At 43.8% G+C, this 21,339-nt stretch overlaps 1 protein-coding gene and 1 pseudogene across 6 annotated transcripts in view; both read left to right on the forward strand.

Moving 5' to 3' along the window:
• Positions 219-784, forward strand: Gm19140 (predicted gene, 19140; annotated as a pseudogene).
• Trmt9b (tRNA methyltransferase 9B) overlaps positions 7,472-21,339 on the forward strand; it is a 57,100-nt gene continuing 43,232 nt past the window's right edge. For 2 of the 6 annotated variants that reach the window (NM_001384099.1, XM_006509138.2), the window contains exons 1-2: positions 7,535-7,878; positions 8,145-8,370. The gene's annotated coding sequence lies outside the window, so the exon portion shown is untranslated. The other 4 variants (XM_006509136.4, NM_001384103.1, XM_006509137.3 and 1 more) reach the window with 4 other exon arrangements.

Raw genomic sequence — 21,339 nt, forward strand, 5'->3', positions numbered from 1 at the left:
AACCACATGATGGCTCACAACCACCTGTGCAGCTACAGTATACTCAAATACATAAAATAAATTAATCTTTAAAAAAAAACACTATGGGAGACATCTTACATTCCAACCACATGTAATAAACATACAAATACCCAGTGGTTATAATCCAACATGGGGTGTGTGTAGCCAACCTTGAGCATGGTTGTGAATAGGTCTTTGCGATAAGAATGTTGTGGTAGACACAGCGTAGCAGTGGCAGTTCAGATACAGAGCAGCGAGACCCTGCCACCCCAGAGCCTGAGGAACAGGAAGAAAGAAAACCTTCTGCTACCCAGCAGGAGAGAAAACACCAAACTCCCTAGAAAACTAAGTTATCCACTAGTGCTAAAAGAATTCAGAGGGGCTGTCTGAGATCACCCGTGATCCTCCTCCTAACTGCAATGCTGGGCCTAAAGGAGATAACATTTATGATTAGAGGTCAACTAGACTTGGTCTACCAGGTTCTGTATATGAGGGTAGGTTTTTTTCTGGATACCACATTTCCTTCAGATTATCCATTTAAACCACCAAAGGTTTCTTTCCGTACCAGAATTCATCACTGCAATACCAACAGTCAGGGAGTCATCTGCAGATGTCTAGATGACAACTGGAGTCCTGCTTTGACTATTTCAGTTTTCACTCTCTATTTGTTCCTTTTTGATATATGGCAACCCTGCAGATCCTCTGGTTGGAAACATAGCCACTCAGTATTTGACCAACAGAACATGACAGAATAGCCAGATAGTGGACCAAGAGATATGCAACATAATTCACATCATTTGTATGCAGTGTGAAGGAGCAGAAGGCCTCTTCCCACCGTGCTGTGGATCTTTATAGCCTTTACAATACGGACTTCTGTGTGTATGTTATACTGACTCTACCCTTGCCTTTATCCTCTGGAGACTGGGAGAGTCCCCCAAAATGTAAATGCTACCAATAGTAGAACTTTGTAGCTGTAGATTAGTGATGTTTAAAATTCCTACTTGCAAGTCTTGCTTCTTTGGAATATCAAAATGTATTTTGTGATGCACTACGGATACTGGTCCTGAAGTCTACCAAATATTGCAGTGCATTTTAGCCTAATTCTTTATCTGTATGAAGTTATAAAAGTATCTGTAGATGAGTAGGAATTATGTCATTTGTATTAAGCCCAGATCTATTTCTGAGTATGTGGTTCATGCTGTTGTGAAAATGGGTTACCTTTGTCAGGTTGTAATGAGAGGATTTCCTTCTACCCTTGTAGCTCAGAGAGCACTGATGTATCATATCAAACACAGCATGCTTCTGAAAGCATAGTTTCTTGCCATAATGTTGAAAGTCTTGTCAGAAGGTGTGTCTGAGATGATTGCTAATAAAATAAAGATGTGACTATGAAGATTGATTATTAAGGACGAGTACAAATGAATGAATTATTAAATTGAAAACATTTTTTAAAAGAATGCTGTGGTAATTGCAACCACCATATTTACAACAATTGCACTCTCTTGCATTGCTGCACTTGAGGATTTAAAATAATGGTAAAGAAACAAGAGGACAGCGTGTGGCCACTGCTTTCCACATCCTCGATTGCTAAGAGCTATGTTGCAACATCCTTGCTCCTGCGAGAAAGGACTGTGGCTGTAAATAAGGGTATGCCTTACTTCCAAACAATATGCAGACCCCTTTCTCCTTAAAGATGAACTTTATTCCATATAGGTGAACATTAAAAATGAAAACTCTACTGCTCGGAGAAAACAGCTCACATGGTTTCCGCATGCTTGTCCAGTTTTTTTTCCTTGTACATACATGTTAATATTTGCAAAACTACATAGAGCTATTGTCCATTAAATAGTATGTTCTATTTCCATGTCATTCACTTGTCTTCAACATCCTGACTCTGTTTTGTTCCTTCTGTAAATGCTTCATTATTTATGTAATATATACTCTTAGAGAAATTTATTTTTTCATAGTCTCGTTTCCTATTGTGTCAGACACAGTCACTATTCCCATGCCCTGTCCATCCCACCATCCCAAACTAAAAACAACACAGAGAGAGGGGAGGAGGGAGAGGGGGGGGAGAGAGGAGGGAGAGAGGGGGAAGAGACAGAGAGAAGGGGGAGAGAGAGAAAGAGAAGGGGAGAGAGGGGTAGAGAGAGAGAGAGGGAGGGAGGGAGATAGAGAGAAGGGGAGAGGAAGGGAGGGAGGGAGGGAGGGAGGGAGGGAGGAAGGGAGGGAGGGAGGGAGGGAGGGACGAAGGGAGGGAGGGAGGGAGGGAGGGAGAGGGAGAGAGAAACAGAGAGAGACAGACAGAGAGATTGACAACATAAACTAAAATGTGTGTCACTCACTGTTGCTGGGGAAAAAAAAAACGCTGACTCTCAAAACTGTATGCCCTCAAATTGCAAGTGATAAAAGAGGAGAAATTTTATGGCGAGAGAGAGGAAAGTCCCATGATGTTCCCAGTGTCCTCAGAGACTGCAAGAAAGTGGGTAAATAACACAAAGGCTAACTGCAGGGTGGCCTAGTTTCTGCAAGGCAAAATAAACAAGCTTGTCTACAGTTAGAACAAATTCCAGGGACTGGTGGAGAGTGAGAAAGGACACACACTTGACAACCTCCTCTGGCCTCTGCATGAACACATACACTCACACACATTCACACACACACATCACATACTGTAGAAATCAGGAGAGTGGATAAAAGTGGAAAGCATGGGAGACAAATGATTGCGGTAGAAACAATAAGAAAGGAATGTGTAGATAAAAAGCTATGGAGACAAACCTGGCAAACTGCAGCTGCCAGGGGGAGATACTGGGTGAGAAACGAGAGAGTCTAGGGGCACACCAGGTGCCTCAAGGACAGGGATTCGTGGAAGAAAACTGCTAGAAGCCCATTTAGGTTCACAGAGAGCCCAGAGCCTGTTGCCAATGTGAGTCACCCTGATAGAGATGTCAAGCAAGATGCCAGTCACAGCGACCTGGAGGTTTCTGAGATTTTGTGGGTGGGGGGAGCACCTTCACAGAGTCTCTCCTGAGATGAAAGAGATGGTTGCCATGGTCCTGGGAAAGATCACACATGCAGAAAAGCAGAAGTTGGAAGACAGTTGGTTGGGGGGTGTTAACATTTGACACATCGGTTTTCACACAGTGCAAAAAAACAGAGAGGAAACAGGCTCCGTCTCTTCCTGGCTCATAAAATCTTATCAGATAGTTGCTGGGAAGACAACGGGGAAGCCCACTAGGCTTTGTAGGTGTGGGCGTCCAGTTCCCTGGACAAAGATAGCAGCTCCAGACGCTGGTACAAAAGGGCTGGAGAAGTGAAGGGCACAGGACTGAGCCATAGCCCTTGTCCCCCAGATACCTGGGGCAGGTCAGGGTGGCACTTCCTTGTCTAAATTGTGCTGACTTACTTTATAAACAGCTGGGAGCTCTTGGTTCCCCTGGCCAGTCGGACCGGTTTGTGATAGGGAATAATTTAAATCTGTGAGACTGTAAAGCCTTGCCCATCTCTCTCAAAGGACTGTTTTTGTCTCTAAGGCAATCTCTCTACAGAAACTACACTTCACAGTTTCTCCCCATGATCTCAAACTGACTTCTCCTCTGTTCATCATTCCACTGGTGACAGGCTCTCTTCTGTCTTTGTCAACAGAGTATTATGTCAACTAACTAGAATCACTCAAAACTGTGACTTGGAAGGGATGAAAACAGTAATTATTTTTTTATAAAAGTCTCCATCATCAAAATACGTTGTATAACTGAACTTTTTCAAAGAATAAACAAATGTTACTTATAAAAGTGTCTGTCACATCTATAATAAAAACAGATAATAGATAAGATAGGTAATAGGAATATATATACATATATATACATATATATATAGAGAGAGGGGTAATAGATGAATGGATAGATAGATGAATGAATGGATAGAGAGATAGATAGATAAATAGACACATACATATGTATACACACATATACATACATAGATACTTAGATACATAGGTGGTGGAGGAAGATATAAGTAACAGATAGATGGATACATAGATAGATAGATAGATGGATATAACTGTAAGAAAGACCTGCAGTAAGCCCTGGAAACAGTGAAATCATGACACCAGGCACTATGTAGACAATAGTGAGGTTTACAGCTGTAGAGGCAAACTCAGTCCAGATATATGCACTGAACTTTAAATGTTAGAGGTTGTGCTAAGTAAGGATCAAACAAGTCAAGCCATGATCAACAGCTCCAGAAAAAGCACTCGCATGAATGTCTTACAGGTACATGGGCGGCACCTATGGGAAGTGTAGAAGCTGAGACTGTATAAGCTGGAAATAACTCATGATTTTCCTTGGACTCAGACACATAGCCAGGCAGGGTCCAGTTCTTGAGGAGCCCTGCATCCCACTGGATAGGATTTGTGGTACATACTAAGACACGGAAAGAGAGAAGCAAATGTCAGACAAAAGGATTGCAGAATAATTTGTTTATAATTTTTATTAATTATATGTTTATTCTATGTTTCCATAAAATGAGTCATTTAAAACACTAGCTGCTACATTCTGGTTGTAGTTTTTAATAACGATTCCAAAATATTTTATAAGAAATTGTTTATTTTACTAGCAAAAATAAGAAAGTTAAAGGTCTAGAGAGATGGCTCAGCAGTTAGGAGAGATTATTTTGTTTTTGTAGAGGACACGGGTCTGGATCTCAACACTGACAAAGCAGTTCCAAACCAACTGGTAACTCCGGTTCCAGTGCCCTCTACTGACCTCTAGAAAACCCAAGGCATGCTCGTGGTGTACATGCATGCCCAAAGGCACAACACTCAAGACACGGAAACCAAAAATGAGATACAGAAATAATCGTGTTAAAAAGATCGACTGAAAAGTGACTCGTTTTACAATCATTTGTCAAGGAAAACATTCATGGCTTGTGCTTATACAGGGAAGAAGGAAGAAAGAAGAAACCACACAGGGGGCACGGTGGAAAGGACAACCAGAGATGCCTCTGATTGTCATGACAGAATCGGGGGCAATCAGGAAGCTGTACTATTAAATCAGGTCAAGTCGGAAAAGAATCAGCTTGTCTTATTGGTCCATGAGGAAACAGCCACCTGAGGAAGTCCGGTACTTTCGCTTCTTTCAAGGCAGAGAAGGAAACAATAGCACAGCTGAGAAGGTTCATAGCCTGAGTTCAAATCCACAAGCCCCCCCCCCCCCAAAAAAAAACCAGCCATGGAACCGCTGGAACTGCTCAGGGGTCATTATCTGTGATGACTAGTTTTGACCGTTGACTTGATACTATGTAGCACCTGGAAGCGGAATCTGCAGGGAGAATCTGGATTGGGTTGGCCTGTAGGCGTGCCTGTGAGGGATTTTCTTAGTTCGAAAGCCCCACGCTGAAAGCAGCTGCTCAGTTTCCTGGACTGGTCCGAGAGCCAGTTGAGCACTAGTGTGCATTCACTAATTCCTGCTTTCTGCTCTTGAGCAGGAGTGTGAAAGGACTAGCTGTTTCAAATCCCTGCATCTTGACTTCTCTGTAGCGGGAGTTGCATACCTGCCCAGGAGCTATCTTTGGATCCTCGAATGAAACACACACACACACACTCTCTCTCTCTCTCTCTCTCTCTCTCTCTCTCTCTCTCTCTCTCTCTCTCTCTCTCTCTCTCTAGCTTATTTTTTAAATGCCTTTGATTACCTCAAAGGTTGGGCACTCCCAATCCTTCCTACCCCACACCCATTCGGTGAAGTAGCCAGTGGTCACTTACCCGAAACCTCACATGGCTGGTTGGCTTTATCTCCCGCCACTCCTGCATCCGATCTTCTTCCCTGGGTCCTGGCGGTTGTCTGCCTCCTCTGCCCTGCATCCTAGCCTGTACAACTCGAAGCGTTCTGCCTTGTCTCCCTTGCCAAGCCATTGGCTACTGACATCTTTATTGATCAATCAAAAGCCAATTGGGGACAAGAACCCTTAGCATTTGAATCAAAGCATTAGAACCAATCTCCAACACTTCCCTATAGAGATGGCCTGGATTCTGGAACTATGAGCCAAATAAACCCTTTCCCATGAAGATGCTATTACCTATTGCCTGCTGGGTATGTCATCACAACAACAGCAAATCAAAACCAAAAAAAGCTAAGACACCCTCTAATACAGCACACTCCTGCTGGTGAGCTAGACACCAGTATGCCTGACTGAGCTAGTCATGTGGTGGGCAATGCTAGGCTGTATACAGGTTAGCACTGTGGTGCCTGTCTCAGACGTGGGAAGCAAACCATGCTGGGACTGAGGCATGTGCATGCACAAGACAGGTGCTCAGTGACTTCCGTCTTCTTCTGATGTATATGCCAGGACTGAAGATCTAAATAGAGGGTCGGATCAAGTAACGTCATCACCGTCACAATAATGAATAATATCACATAGCGTCGTCATAAAAGGTCATTTAAAAAGGAACCAAGCTAATTAGGCAGTATATAGTGGTTGTTTGTTTGTTTGTTTTGTTTTCTTCTGTTAAGTCCAGAAAAAAAAAACAGGCATTAGCTTCTCAGCATTCTACAGTGGTCTGGTTTCTATAGATGCTACGTCAACACATATCATCATTCATTGTAAGAGAATATTCATTGTTTCTGTTGAAATTCTTCTTACTACGAATGTCATGTGTATCATTACTGACATCTTCATACTATTTCCTTTTTCATTTCTTTAACATTTTATTTATTACTCCATGTGTGTGTGTGTGTCTGTGTGTGTTTATGTGGTTGGCTTTATCACCTGCCACTCCTGCGTCCCATCCTTTTTCCTTGGGTCCTGGCGCTCCTCTGTCACCTCTCCCCTACTTCCTAGCCTGTGCAACAACCCTAAGGGTTCTGTCCCGTCTCCTTTGGCCACTGGCCGCTAACATCTTTATTGATCGATCAGAAACCACATGTGTGCCTCAGCACCTGCAGAGGTTTCTACAGAGGACTAGGAGATGGTTATTTTGTTATTTGTGACATTGCAATAGAAATCCAAACAGAAGTTCTCCCTGGGCCACCCCAGTAGCCTGAGTACTAGAACACTATCCCTGAATTAAACTAATCTCCAGCAGTCCTCCTTGTGGCGTTTTAAATGCACATTGTCTTTGTGAGACCTTAAGATGAGTCCTTACCAACACTTATAACAGGACAGAAACTCAACAACATCAGGGTCTTATCCAAAAGCCAGCAAAGCATTACTGAATGTATTGGGCTCCGACTCCGGGGAACATGTATTTAAAAAAAAAAAAAAAAAGTACAAAGAACCCTGCCTGTAACTGTGTTGTTTACGAATAGGGGTTGAAGGTTACCAGCTAAGACACTGAAAGCAATTAACACTATTATTGCAAAAACAATGATCTATATCCATTTTGGGTGATCGCTTCTATATCCCACCCTGCACTGTTGTGATATACGCGGCTTTTGACCCGCTCGTTTTAGCAAAACATTCAAAAGATTGAGCAAGCGTGCCTGTGCGGTGACAGGCTGGACTTGATTCCTCCAATCCTGAGTCAGCCCACGTGCCCAGATACCCGGTAGGGATTTTTCCTTTACAGTAGGTTGCGGTCAGGATCAAAGGGGAAGAGTTGGGCTCAGGGTCACGTGGTGTCACCACAGGTACTGAGCTGCGCTTAAGGCCCGCCAGGTGTACCCGCCCAGTGGCGTCTCTCCCACTTAGGACCCTTCACCCCACCAGACACTGGAGGTGGGAGACAGGAAGGTCATCCTGAGCCCAGCCTCTGGCGCGTCCGGGCGCGGCGATCGCAGGGGACAGACAGAGCAGCCACACGGCTTGGGCTACGCCGCGCGCCCGCGCCGCGCCGAGCCGACTCGGAGGCGCCGCGGGCTTGCGGTTGTAGCCTGGGGAGAGGTGAGGGCGGGCCCAGGCGGTGGGGACTCCGCTGGGTGGGGGTCGTGGGAAGTCGCAGCTGTCACTCTGGCGCCCAAGCGGTGCAGCTCGGCAGGAGGTCCCCACCGGAGCCTGAATGCGCGCGGCCTCGCGGCTGCATTCCAACTTCTCTACGGAGCCGCGCTCTAGCCCGGGCGCGCGCTTCCGTCCCGCGCGTACTCCCAAAAACCCTTCCCCGCCCCCTGTCCCTCTCTCTAGTCCTCTCCCTTTCATTCTCACGCTCCTAGGCCGACCCGTGGAAGTTGCATCCTGGATAGCCCGGGCTGCGCTACTGAAGAGCTCCGAGCTAGAGCTCGGCCGAGCCTCCCGCCCGGATCCCGGGCAAAGACCGCCCAAAACCTGGTGCTGACCTTCGTCTGCACCGCTCTATGGTGACCCGAATCTCCGCTGCCCGAGTTGCAGCGGCTGTGCACCCCAAGGACTGCCAGAGCGCCCGGGAATCTGCAAGCCTGGGTGAGTTCCTGGTCTTTCTCGGCCATCCTTGTTAATGGTGGGAGAACCTGTTTACCCTGCAAACTTGAGATGTGACCAAAGCAGAGCAGCATGCCTTGCAGGACGTTTTTCAGATGGCAGGGAGGATAAATAGGCTCTCGGAGTCCAAGGCGACAAGCTCAGAAGTATAAAGGTGAAGTTGTATTTTTGTTTCTGGTCGCACGTGTATCTTTCCCTTTAAAAGCCGTGACTTGGGAAATGGTTTTCTACCCAGCAGGAGGCGGGAACTAAGATAACTCAGCAGCCTGAAAGTTTCCAAAGCTGAGAATGAAAATACAGTTTATTGGAAGGAAAGTCAAAACAGGATGGTGGGATCTATACAATGATACGTGCCTCCTGTGTGCGCCTGTTAGAATTAACTTGAGCTCTTTGTCAGAAATAACATATAAAAAGAGACAAAGATGCAAACAACTCCGAGCCCGGCCTTTCTTTATGTATTAGTTGGTGTGCATGAAATCTTTAAAATGCACCTAGGAAATTTCATGCAGGAAAAGACTATATCCGTCTAGCTTGGAAATTAAGGTTATTCCTAATACACCAGTAAAGGGCATTTAACACTCCCCCTCCCCAGCCCCCAGATAAAAGCACTGTTATTCCTATAGCCCGTTAAGGTATCTATTCTTTCTGCTTCCTGGGGGGGGGTGATTAATTTGTATTGAAATTTAGTGAAGGGAAAGTTGTTGGATTTTTCAGAGATCAAGAAGCCTGCTACAGCCGTGTAAACAGCTCTGGTGATGTGATCCATCAGTGACCTAGGGACACTTGGGGTGGGTCTCTGGAGATAAAGATCTCTGGGGAGGAATGTCCAGGAGCCACTGGCTGGCTGTGTGTGGTGCATTTAAAAGGAGACTGTGACAAGTTGCAAAGCATCCAATCACTAAGGAAACCATTGCAAAGAACTGCTGCTTTGTTGATGGCCACGTCTGAAAAGAGGGCCCTCTATAGGCTCCGTTCCTCACTGGAAAGAAAGCCTGCCTCTAGAAAGATCTGGTTGCTCTAAAGATGCTCTTTGAAAATACTTCATCCTTTGGCGTGTGTGTGTGTGTGTGTGTGTGTGTGTGTGTGTGTGTGTGTGTGTCTTGGTATATCTAAGGTAGTTCAGGTATTCTAATGTTTCTCCTTGCGGAAGGGATGGTGACATTGAAAATGACTGGTCTGCATAGTTAAGAACTTAACCTGATTTTAAATGTAGGGACCAGGGGGCAGAGCATTCCCACGAAACTGTAAACCTTCATTTTGTGTGTTTGTTTGTTTGTTTGTTTTATAAAGCTGAATCTTACTGGTTTGGAGGACTCTAAACAAGAAGTGCTAAGTGGGCTTAGTTCTGAAGTGTCTGCTTCTTTAAGACTTGGGCTATGTGTGTCTATCTGACTATCAAGGTTCTGTCACTGCTTTGAAGAAGCCACAAGCCAGACACAGTTGGCAATACAGAGTAACTTGATGTTGAGAGGACAGTTCTCGGTGATGCTCTGGCTCTGATTAGGATCTGAGCAAAAGATGTCATTGGAATGAGCCTTTGGCATGGCCAGTTGTCGTGATCTGTCGTCGTCCACGTCTGTGGTCATCTGTACATTCCTGGTCTCACTCTTACACAAAGGAGGATGTGTTCTAGATATGTAGCGGGGAAGTGTGAGGAAAGCTGCCAACTGTGTTTGAGGAGAGACGGGGGTGTGGGGGGGCGGGGGGGGGGGACTAAATCCAAACTGAGCTCAACTCATAATTGGATCCCCAAGAACCCTGGAAGAAGAGTGATGTTAAGAGGTTAGGTGAGTGCCCCTTAGCTTTTGTGACTCACTTCTCCAGATAGCCTGAGAGAGAAATTTGCTTAAGACCCTTTGATGAGAGGTTCTTCTCAAAGTGAGTGAATGTCATTCATTATTAGGGGACACTTCGAAACCAAAGAAACCAAAGAAGCAAGTAAGGAGGGCTTTCTTTCTTTCTTTCTTTCTTTCTTTCTTTCTTTCTTTCTTTCTTTCTTTCTTTCTTTCTTTCTTTCTTTCTTTCTTTGAGCTGTAACTAAATCTTCTAAACTGAAACCTGGCTCAAGCCTTTTCCTCATCTGTGACATGGGCATAATGACTTCTCTCTGAAGGCAGTTGTGGGGAGTGCATAAGTGGTGATTGTAAAATGCTTAGTTTGCTTTTAAAGGTGAGCAATTATAAAGAGTGGGTAGAGGGTCTGGAGAGACACTTCCATGGTAAATAGTACTCAAGGCTCTCACTCAGAGAACCAAGAGGTCATATCCCAGCATGGGAGCATCAGGCATAAATGCCTATAACTCCAGGTGTCCAAGGGATGAAACACCTCCTTCTGGTCCCTCTGGGCACTTGTATACACACACACACAAACCCATTTGTGTGTGCACGTGCACATATCTGGGGGAGGGGAGGAGACAGGCAGAGAGACACACTGGGTAGAAATAGAAGTGAACTGGGTGTATTGACACAAGTGACACCCCCCTGCAGTTGCACAGCGGGTTTACTGCATTGTTGGCTGAAGTGAAGATTTGCCTACAGAACTACCCGATAAGTGGAATTCCCAAGTCAGCCCATCAGGACACATGAAAGAAGAACATTTAATGGAAACTGAACACTACCTGTCCATAAGTAAGGGCTGGGAGAACTACCCAGAGCACAGGCATCTTTGACAGGAGCTGTGTGAAGGAGGCAGAAACGGTAGGGCTAGCCTGGGAGAAATGTGATTTTTTTTTTTAATTTTATATAGTCTTTGTAGAAATCTTGGGATATGGGACTGTCTTGCCTTGGGATGGCTTTATTCAGATTACACCATTAAACTGCAAAAGGGAATTTGCAATGTTTAAGCTACTCTGAGATGAAGTGGTATTTATCATAGTTCATTTGCCAGTGCTTTGCATTGCAGGTCTGAGCTTAAGATCCTGTAGGGCTGGAAATGTAACTCAGTAATCAAGCAAAGCCATTAGTCTATCTACCCTGTTGTAGAAATTATTTAATCCAAACCCGGGGTTTCTACCAGGCCTTTGACTATTTAGTTTCCAGATAAAAGACACACACAACCTTTATATTTACAACAAGCCTTAAACAGCACAAGAGCTGGGTAGATACCTGTCCTCTATGCTATTAGAATCTACTTTCCTTTCAATAACCCTGAGTTATTACTTTCTGTGTTTCCTCTGAGCTGCTCTTAACACCAGTTGACCCGCCCTCAGGACAACGTTCTCTTCTGGCTCACCTAACCCATGGTGGCTTCTCTCCTCCTCCTGCACCTTCTTCTCCCTCTCAAGGTTCTCCTCTGACCCCAGGCACAGGAAAACTAAACCCCACCCATGTCTCTTTTGCGAAACTCTTAGCTGTTGGCATCTTTGTTTGCCAGTCAGAAATAACTTGGGGGCAGGGTCACATAGCATCACTTGGGGTCTACATGCAGACTTCAGGTCTTAGGGTCCACGCTTAGTATTACAATAGTCAGCAAGACCAAGCCTCATATCCCTAGCACCCTCTTCCAATGCTAAACAAGGTTTAGATTAATCTTCCATTTATATATTCATATATTTTTTTCCTATTGGTCCCACAAATATTTTATTTGAATCTGGGGAACCCTTAAGGACCTGTAGGACATGATTCATTTTGAAATGTCATAGGGAAGGCTCTGGTCTCTCAGAGAAAAGGTCAGAGTAGAAACATGAAAACGGTCTCCCCTGAAGGGCAGATCTCCCAAGGTCATTTGAAGGACTTTTGGTTGGTTATCTTCTGCACATAGGTGGATTCATTATTTTTCTTTGTCTTTGTCTTTCCTCTCTTGTCTTCTGTCTTTCCTTCCTTAGTTATTTCTCAGCTTGTCTAATGATGCTTTGACTTCAACTCCATCCTTTCATTTAGGTAGCCCTGGGTCTGCTCTGTGGCATTGTTCTCTAACACACAGTTGTGTGCCAGATGGGCACAGGCCCCTTCATTTTTCTCCCAAAGCACTTCCTAACATCACCATCGGTGCTCCCTTTCTGGTGACCGTCAGAAAAGTGTCACAGTGACTTAAGCAAAAAGGGGCTTAGCATGGAGATGAAGTGGTCACAGGAAGTTAGAGAGGGAGGATGCTAGCAGAAGGGAGAGGAGAGAGCGCTTGTGAGCTCCATGAATTCCTGCCAAGCAGCTGGGCTGAAGTGGCCCTGGAGCTGCTGTTACCTTCATGGCCACTGTCAGAATTCTGAGACTCAGCCACCAGCAAGGTGCAGAGTTCACGAACATGTCACTTTTCTGTGTTCCACTAATCAGAGGAAATGCTGCATTCTTCCCCCCAGGAATCAAGGGAGTGAACCCTGCTGCCAACAACAAAAACAGGCCAGCCAATAGCGTCCCCAGACACTTTCCACTTCCTTCTCTGGCCATTCTGTCTGGTAGAACCTTACCTTTGTCTTGCACCCTTCAGAGGACTCTGGAAAATGGAGTCTAAAGACTTCTAGCCTCGGAGCTGATGGAATGAACACTTGAAGACTGAAATTTGAGTGACAGGACATCACGTCTAACACATATCTAAAATATCGTCTGAGACAGAATAATTAATTCAAAGTAGGCTAAGACTGACTTTGGGTAATATTTTTTTTTAAGTGAAAAAAGAAAGTAGTTGGTAAACAAATTCCCCTTCAAACAGAAGTATATTGTAGGTATAGAGTTGAAATTTCTAGGGGGAAAAAGTGTTAAGTAAATAAACTAACATGTTATACATCTAAACATAAAAATATTCTTCTGTTTGGGTTGGTAATCAAAAGAAAATATTAGGAAAGTAAGTTTTTATATGTAACTGTGTGCTTCTATGGTGTTTGTTTGAAGCTTACTAGGGTAGATGTGAGCATGTGTGTGTACGGGGCTTACAGGCCAGAGGTTGATGTTGGATGTCTTTCCTTGATGGTTGTCCACCTTAATTTTTTGAGACAGGATCTCTCTGTGTACCTGATGCTCATCAATTCAGCTCTACTGGCTGATAAGCTTGAGGGAACCGCTTGTCTCTCCCAACCAGTGTTGGGGTTGTAGACACAAGCCATGGTTCCTAACTTCTTGCATGAGTTTTGGGGATCCCAACTTCCCCAGCAGGCACTATAGACTAAGCCATCTTTCTTGTCCCAGAAGGAAGATTTTTAAGACAATCCTCCTCACCAAAGCTTCAGCTAGCAATACCCATTTCATGACCCATAAAACAAAGGAAGGCCGCAGTCCATTCAGAAATCATAGTCTCTGACTGGCTGGTTCATTCATTAGATGAATCACTCGTGAACTTGTGGTTTTGCTGACTCTTTCTTTCCTCTTTAACATGCATAGTACTCTTATTAATGCTGACAAAGTCAGAAATTACTCGTTTCTTGGATAGCAAAATAAAAATATGCTTGATTTTACTCCAATCACTTTTTTCATGCCCTGGCATTGGTCAGATTCCCCCCCCTCCTTTTTTTTCAAATTTCTTCTCTTCTGTTAGTAATTTATGACCTTGTTTGCACTCAGAAATTGCATTAAGACAGCTAGGAATAGTCTCTATCGTTGAATAAAGTAAACTTCACTTTGCTGCTAAAACTTGGGAAAGGAGAGAAGACAGGAGCAGATTGGAGCACATAATGAATTTGTTAGTCTGTTGCATCAATGTTCTTGTATTGAACGTTATCTCTTAAAAGATGACAACCATTTCATCATCTTCTCCAATGATTGATGGGAAATATTTAAATGCAGAATTATAAATGGTACCTGGGTAAATCATACTCTCATATGACTGTATGCTTCAGATGTAGTGGTGACATCAGTAATTTAGCCACTCAACCCCTTCTCATCAAGAATGAACATAGCTAAATGTTGCTCTGATCCATGAATACCCCCTCAAGTCTTCTATCCCAACCCACATCAAGCTGTTGTTCACGAAGCCTACTTATTTCACAGTCTCTTGGGTGTAACTGTTTGACTCTAACATGGATTGATTGATTAATTAATTTTAAAGGAAAGTAGGAACTACTTTCTATGTTGTAGTTACCTGTAAATGACCCCCCCCCTCCAGCTTCTCTTTCTTTTCCAAGTTTTCCTCTTTAAGTCATAGTTGAGCAAACATTGGGAGTAGAGCTCTATGTTTCTTTCTCTGGGCTCTAAGTGTGACACATTCTTGCCTTGTCCAAACATATTGAGTGTACTTGGAGATAATGGTGTTTACAAAACTGCTGTTGTGGACCAAGAGTCAATATGGGGCTGAAAAGATGAGTTGACAGTTAAAAGTGGTTGCAGCTCTTGCAGAAGGCCTAGCCTCAGTTTCCAGAACCAACCCGATGGCTCACAACATTCTGTAACTCTAGTTCCAGAGGGTCCAATGCCCTCTTCTGGCCTCCATGAGCATGAGGTATATACGGAGTATGCACACATATATGCAGGCAAATAGTCTCATGACCCAGTCCCGGGGCCAGTCAACAGGGTCTGCAAGAGAGAGAGAGGGGGGACTGAGGGACAAGAGACATGAAGAATGGCGACAAGACAGTTTGCTTGATCAAGTCTCAAGTCTCGTTTATTAGAAGGCAGCTATGGGTATATAAGCACAAGCTGGGACGTGCAGCTGGAGACACTTAACCACAAGTCCAGGATATATAGGAGAAAAACAAGATGTTATCAGAGTGTGCTCAGCTGTGGTGGGCTGCTTGCAAAAACATCATGCTAGGAAAACAAGTCTCTCATCAGGGTGGAAAAGTAAATAGCCCGAGATGGCTGCAGAGGTGATAGCCGCTTCCTGCTAAGAGTTGGCTCCCAACAGTCATAGATACAAAAGTTTAAGAAGTAATAAAAGAAAATCAAAATCAATTTTTATTTGCTAAGTATCATATAGTGTAGGCCATCCAAATGTGACTTTTCCTGGTTAGGTCGCTGGGATGCGTTTGAAAGGGAGATGAGTAGTAAACACCTGTGTGGACTGTTTGTTTATTTCATTTTCCATGTCTTTAACAAGTTTGTGGAGAACCAAACAAGACTCATGGAAGGACTGGCATCTATGATGTAGATGATAGTAGTGTTAGGACAGTGTGTGTGATGGTTAATCTCAATGGTCAGCTTGCCTAGATTTACAGTCGCTGTACTGGCTGATTTTGTGTCAACTTGATATAAACTAGTGTCATGAGAAAGGAAGGAGCCTCAGTTGAGGAAATACTTCCATAAGATCTAGCTGCAAGACATTTTCTTAATTAGTAATGGACTTGGGCGGGCCCAACCTATTGTGGATGGTACCATCCCCTGGGCTGGTGGTCCTGGGTTTTATAAGAAAGCAGACTGAGCAAGCCATGGGAAACAAGCCAGTAAGCAGCATCCCTCCATGGTCTTTGTCTCCAGGATCCTGCTGTGTTTGAGTGCCTCTCCTGATTTCCTTTAATAATGAACAGTGATATAAAAGTAGAAGCCAAATAAACTCTTTTCTCCCCAACTTACTTTTGGTCATGGTGCTTCGTCACAACAATAGAAACCCTAACTAAGACAGTGTTTGTACTGGCTAGTTTTGTGTCAACTTGACACAGCTGGGGTTATCACAGAGAAAGGAGCTTCACTTGAGGAAATGCCTCCATGAGATCCAACTCTAAGGCATTTTCTCAATTAGTGATCAAGGGGGAAGGGCCCCTTGTGGGTGGGACCATCCCTGGGCTGGTAGTCTTGGGTTATATAAGAGAGCAGGATGAGCAAGCCAGGGGAGGCAAGCCAGTAAAGAACATCCCTCCATGGCCTCTGCATCGGCTCCTGCTTTCTGACCTGCTTGAGTTCCAGTCCTGACTTCCTTGGTGATGAACAGCAGTATGGAAGTGTAAGCCGAATAAACCCTTTCCTCCCCAACTTGCTTCTTGGTCATGATGTTTGTGCAGGAATAGAAACCCTGACTAAGACAGTGTTCATGGAAACATACTCCAGGGTAAGCTTATATGGATGTTTCTTGAAAGGTTTAACTTGAAGAAGGCCAACCCACCCTGAATGTGGGTGACACCAATGGGCTGTGGTCCTGGTCTTCTGTGGTCAAGAAGAAAGTGAGCTGCGCATTTATCTTTTCTGGCTTCCTTACTATGGATGAAATGCCTCATGCTCCTTTGTCTATGCCTTCCCCACTTCATTTACTCATGGTGAGGTTGAAGGTACCATGAACTGAAACAATACTTTTGACTTCAGAGAATATTTGCATTGACAATAAAAGGGATTTGAGGAGCAAAGACAGCAACAGAAGTCTAGGACCATGTTTTTGTTGTTGTGTGGGAGCTGGTTAGTGAACATGTGTATGTAGGTGCCCTCAGAGGCCAGAAGAGGGAATTGGATCCCTGGAGCTGGAGGTATAAGTAGGTTATTCTGACATATGTGGGTGCTCAGAACTGAACTCAGATTCTCTGAAAGAGCAGTGATATCTCTTGGCCTGAGAGCCATCTCCCCAAGCCCCATGCCTTTCTTCCATCTATTTTTTTTTTAACCTGTAGGAATTGAACCATAGGATTCTATTCAACATTCAGTAGTTTTACTGTTTAAAGTAGTAATTTCATAAGAAGCTTGCTTTTGATATTTGAATATGATCAGAATATAGTAAAAATCAGGTACAAATGATCAGACCCTACGGAGTTTCACTGGGCATCAAATTTATAGTCAGAGTCATTCAAGAAAATGAAGATATACACATTTGCCAACAAAGATGAAGGTCCAATAGTTTGTTCAACTCGATGTTGTAGAACTAGATATAGCAATAGCCTCAATGACTTATTGTCTAAGCCAGGAAACCTTTGTGAGTGAATGGGACACTATTAATGACTGTCCTGGGGAAAGAAGCATAAATGAAGACTGTTATTAAATCTGGAGTGACAAAGGTTTACGTTGACCGAAGATTAAGACTTATTTTGTCAGTGGTCCCTGGTGTTGCCAGAAACCATGTGGAAATCCATTGTCGTTGCTCCCACTGACTGTAAAGAACAAGGAAGCTACTTTTGCCATTGATTAGTGCAGATTCAGTTGAGAAAAAGAGACATAAAAAGCTTCTGTTACAAACCCTGTTCCCACTTCACTACAACCCCACCCCCACCCCCGCCCAAGTAACATCATAGACAGAAAGCTGTCAAAGAGAACTCTTAAAAATTGTAATAAGGATGCTGAAGTGTAGCTCTTCACAATTGATGGTTTCTGGTAGGAGTAGGGATGGGAAGGACTCAGTTTCTTTTAAGAGGCTGGCCACCAGGAGTTTGTTCATGCTCTAGTCAACACAAATTGGACTTGGTCATCTTCGGCCTCTGCCTCCGCCCCCGCCTCCGCCTCTCCCTCTCCCTCTCCCTCTCCCTCTTCTTCTCCTTCTTCCTCCTTCTCCTCCTCCTTTCTCTCCTCCCCCTCCTCCTCTTAATTTTCAGTTTTTTTTTCTGTATCTTTGTCTTCGTCTTATTTTGGAGGGGGTGTCACAAGGGCTGGGGGCAGACCTGGAAGGACTACAATGAGGGTGTGATAGAATTTATGATATAAACTTCACAGATAATCAAGAAAAGTATTATGTTAACAAGACTTTACTCCTATACATGACTGTATACCTACAACACTGACTTTTTACAAGGCAGTCCTAACTAAACAATAATGTTTTAACCAGGTTTAAGGTACAGTTCTCTGTTACTTGGTAATAGTCACATCATTGTACAATGGCCACAATTGCCCATTTCCAGAACTCTCTACCTTCTCAGAGTCATTGGATAGCTTCCCATCTCCCCACCTTTACCCTGGTAACTTTCGTCCTTCTAAGTGTGGCTACTCTAGGAACCTCACAAACGTAGACTCACGTGCTTATTTGCCTCATTGTGGCTGGCATATTTCCCTTACCATAATGTGTTCAGTGTGTGGTCCGATCACTTGTCCATGCTTCTCACCTATGTTGTAACGTGTATCTGAGTCTATTTTTTTTTAAGGCTGAATCGTTGTCCTAGTTAGATGTTTGGTCATCTATTGCTATGATGACCAAAAGCAAGTTGTGGAGGAAAGAATTTACTTAGCTTACACTCCCACATTGTAGTCCACCACTGGGAACAGGAACCTACAGGCAGGAGCTGATGCAGAGGAATGCTGCTTACTAACTTGCTCCCCATGGCTTGCTCAGCTTGCTTTCTTATAGAACCCAGGACCACCAGCCCAGGGATAGCACCACGCACAACAGGCTGTGTTCTCCCCAGTCAATCACTAATAAGAAAATGCCCCTCAGGGCTCTCTGTGGCTGGTATCTCACATTGCATCTCATTCAAGGAAAGAAGCCTGTTTTCCTGTCATAACCTCCACAGTGCACAGACCACAGACACTGCTAGGGGGAAGGGGCTCCATCTAGGCTTTGAGTTTTTATGCAAGTGAATATCCTTCAGCAGCACAGAGAGCCGGCAGAACAGTGTGAGGCTGAATACCAGAATGTTCTGTGTGATCAAGAACATATCTGTAACAGGGGCCAGGAATTTCCTGGGAACGAGGTAGCTGGAAGGAAAGGAAACTAGCTCTTCTTGGATGCGACCTCTAGTCACAGAGACAAGTCTTCTAGCATTAGCTGTGGAAGTACATAGCAGAAGGCCATTGTCAGGGACACTGGCATAGGCGATCTCAACCAAGCTCTTCCCTCATAGAATACAAGCGTCAGAGAGTAGTTCTTTAAAACTGTATGGAATTCCATTTCCCCAGGTAGTTACCATCCTAGGAAGTAATACTATCGTGTCTAAAACAGATGAGAACTAGCCTCTGGGTAGGAATCACTAGGTAGGAATTACTCTCCCTCTTTGCATCCCTATCCACCATTGGCTATGTGTAAATCTAACAGGGAAAACTATGCATCTATGGGAGCACTCTTGAAGTAACATGATAAGCTTCTGACCGTCTGTAGTAAATGAACCCCAGAAAGTACCTCTGAAGAAGTTATGGGCTAAATAGACACAATAACTGAGGGTTGTCATTTTCAAACAAATGAACCCAAAAGCCTGGGTTTGGGGAGGTGGTGAGTCAGGGATTGAGAATACTGGCTGCCTTTCCAGAGGACCCAGATTTGATTTCCTACACCCATATGGCAGCTCACCCCCATCTTTAATGCTGGTTCTAAAGGATTTGCCCTCTTCTGACCTCTGTGGACAGCAGGCATGCACACAGTATACAGACATACAGGCAGGCAGAGCACCCATGCACAAAACAATGAAATAAAGCAATAAAGCAAAACCTGAGCCCAAAGTTATTTCCTTACAGATGCCTTGAATGGAAAGCATCCTCCCGATGATTCGCATTGAGTCGACTTGTACTGATGAAGATGGAAAACTAGTGGGCAGGTTCATCAAAACCCGCATGGCAGCTTTATTCATAATTGCTAACAATTGGAGGCAACTGAGATGTCCGTAAATGAATGGTTATGCAAACTGTGATATGTTCATATAAAGAAGTCTTAGCTTGTACTTAAAAAGAAATGGCCTACAGGAAGACACGAAGGAAATTAAGATGCTTATTACTAAGTTAAAGAAACCGATCTAGAGCTAAAGGGGTCTGCAACCCCATAGGTGGAACAACAATATGAACTAACCAGTACCCCCAGAGCTCGTGTCTCTAGCTGCATATGTATTAGAAGATGGCCTAGTCGGCCATCACTGGGAAGAGAGGCCCTTGGTATTGCAAGCTTTATATGCCTCAGTACAGGGGAACACCAGGGCCAAGAAGTGGGAGTGGGTGGGTAGGGGAGTGGGGGAGAGAGGGTCTGGGGGACTTTTGGAATAGCATTTGAAATGTAAATGAAGAAAATACCTAATTAAAAAATTAAAAATAAAAAAATCTGGGTTTGGTAAATATTGTAAGATATTAAAATAAATAGTGGTAAAATCTTAGGAAACAAAATAAAAATCAAATTACTGACAAAAATACACATATTTTAAATCATTGACAGAAAAGTTATAATTCTGATGTCTATATAGTATTGTTTGTATATATGTTTTCAGGATTTACCATTTGGGATTAGATATTCAGTGATGTTTATATTCTCAAAAATAAATGAAATACATCTTATTCTAAAAGAAAAAAATTAATTGAAAAAATAAATAAATAAAAATTAAAAAAAGAAACCAATCTAAAAATACGAAAATATGCTATGGTTCCACTAACTGTCATTCTGGAAAAGCAAAACTAGATATAGACAGAGTAAAATGACGAGGGTTACCAGGGGTAGAAGGTACAGGGAAATAGGAGGCACTTAGGACAATTTAGGGCCATAAACTCTTTCATGTTATTGCTGTAGTGGATACACACTATTGTACACCTGATAAAACTCAGAATTGAACACTCCAAAGAGCAAAGGCTAGAATAGACTATGGATACTGGTTACCAATAATGAATCAACATTGGTCTACAAGTCATAACCTGTCTCACCTGTGCAAGCTTTTAGTTTATCCATATCGTAAGATGTTTTTCACCACTTAGAAATTCCATTGGTACAAGATGCATAAAGCATCAATTCTAGGGGTCTGAATGGCAGTATGACAAGTAGTAAGGGCATATAGCGACGTCATGATGTGGGTAGTGTCCCTGTCATGTGCTCAGCAGAAGAGTCTCCTAAGTGACTCGACACCTTCGGGTGCAGACATTGCACCTGAGCTCTTAACAGGTAGGAAGAATGCATCCAGGCTTCCAAGTCAAGGAATCCCTCCTCACCATGCAGTTTCATATTGGTTATCCTTGGGGGAGAACCCGTAGACTCCATTCACTGATAGGCATTAACCCAGACAAAATGCAAGGCAGGGAGCTGCAGAGATGCCCATCACTTTGCCCTCCTGCCTGCTGCTGCAGACCTGATCTGGCTTCTCTGGATCACTTCCTATGTAGAAGCTTGAGGCTTTGTGCCAGGTTAGCAGCAGTGTGGATGGGCACTTATTTGGCGAGGCTGCACATTGTGGTGCCTATTTAACATGGGAAAGGCTGGAGTCTACTTGGGTCTCATAAGAAG

The sequence above is a fragment of the Mus musculus genome, chromosome 8 (genome assembly GCF_000001635.26).
Source record: "Mus musculus strain C57BL/6J chromosome 8, GRCm38.p6 C57BL/6J".
Classification (NCBI taxonomy): Eukaryota; Metazoa; Chordata; class Mammalia; order Rodentia; family Muridae; genus Mus; species Mus musculus.